Below are 2036 nucleotides of genomic sequence, written 5' to 3' on the forward strand. Positions count from 1 at the left end.
AAGGTAATTTGAAAAATCAGGACATTTCCTCACTTTCTAAAAAAAACCCGGGACGCCCGGGACAGGACGTGAAATACGGATATGTCCCGGGAAGTATGGACGTTTGTAGTAGCACACACTTACAAATTCGCACTGTCTTACACTAAAAGGACTGGTAACGTGAAGAAGTCAGTATTGCCTACCCTTTTTATATTGCACTTTTATTGTTGTTGATCCCTGAGGACAAAAAGTAGTTTACTTTATTACAAGGCATTAATATCAAGAAGATTTAGATTCAGAGAAGAAAAGCAAGCAGGGATTGGCATAAGGAGGAAATCAAAGATCAAACACAAACACAGAAGCACTCGTTCAGATCTTCTTTATGTTGAAAACCCACCATAAAATTAAAGTTAATGCTGGCTGTCACTGTAAATAATGCATATTAAAGGCAGTAATAGAAGAATGAGAGAAAAGCTTCCTCACAGCGTGTCGTTCTTGGTTTGTTCAGAATGATGTTTGAACACCTCAAACACACAATTGCTATTTTTACATTTATGCCAAAGAGTTCAGGTTTTTAAATGTTACTGTTACTTCCAAGTGTTCATTGTGATCCCTAAAAGGCTTGTAGCAGATTAAAAACAGTACTTCCCATGGCTGTTCAACAATAGATGTCCTTTGCAACTCCAATAAAGGCAAATATTTAAGACTAATGGAAATTTATTTTGTAAACTGAATTTCTAAAATTTTTTTTGCCAAAGCTTTAGAACTCTGCAGCTCCTCCAGAAACATGTAATTTGTCTACCACTTTGATTTATGCTTTCTTTGTCAGCCTGTCAGATTAAGTGGAGTAATAAGGTAAACATACCATGTGAGTGTTTTTGGTATTTTTTTAAAAATCACAATTGATTTTCACATGCAGCCTTATGATTTTGTTCCACTTTACAATTATGCATTTCTTTGTGATGTTTCATTAGATAAGGTCCCAATAAAATACAACGAAGTGTAGGGTTCTATTGTGACTAAAGATGAGAAATATGTTTAAGGAGTGAGATTACTTTTAGCACTGTATATTATCATAAATGTGATTGCACCATCATGAAAAACAAGGGCCCTTTATTACCAGTTGCAAATTTATTCATAAAGTTTGCCATCACAAGGAGTTAAAAAGAAGAATCATGACAAGTTTAAAAGTCCTTATAAGAGTGATAAAGCAGTGGCGAGAACTGTGGTGTGTAATTCACACCTCTATATTTCCCTACATCCACCATGGCATTCAAACGGGGCAAACCACTATAAATAATTATCAAATTCGGAATAAGGTCAGAACTCTGAGTTTTCAGTTTCACAATGGCTGCTATGAAGAAAAAATGGCAAATGTGTTCAAAAGACAGAGAAACAGCACTACAGCTGCAAAGGAGAGGAAGATGGCCAAAGAGAAGATTGTTGCTGGAGTTAATGTGTATGTTTCTATGAAGTGGGTCATAGCAGACCGTTTTGACATTTATTAAAAACACTGTACTCTCTGTTGGTTCATTCGTAGGTCACTAAAACTGTTAGAAAAATGTATATCGTAGAACAATGTAAAGTATTGTTCTAAATTAGGAGAGCAAATATTTTTCTCAGGGCCTGGCATTATTCAGCTATGCAGTCGTAGGTAACTGATAACTTCTGACCCCTCCTGAGAACATCAGACCCCTCCTGGTAACTTTTGACCACTCCTTTAATTCCTTTGAAGTCCAATAATAAAAGCAGCAGAAAAGAGAGGTTTGGGCAGAGTTGAGTACAGACTTTACAAGGGGTCTCACCCTTGGTCTGTTCTCTCTCTCTCTTTTCTACAGAAAGAAAAGAATAATCGCTTTGTTTGGTTTTCATTTCTAGGACAATAAGTGGTTATGATTATTAACCCTATCAAAAACGAGATTCTTCCTGATGAAAACCAAACTCTTAGACTGAACTGTTATAATATACACTACTCAAAAAAAATTAAAGGAACACTTTGTAATCAGAGTATAGCATCAAGTTAATTAAACTTCTGGGATATTGATTTGGTCAGGTAA

The sequence above is a fragment of the Cyprinodon variegatus genome, unplaced genomic scaffold, assembly GCF_000732505.1.
Source record: "Cyprinodon variegatus isolate N-32 unplaced genomic scaffold, C_variegatus-1.0 Scaffold307, whole genome shotgun sequence".
Lineage (NCBI taxonomy): Eukaryota > Metazoa > Chordata > Actinopteri > Cyprinodontiformes > Cyprinodontidae > Cyprinodon > Cyprinodon variegatus.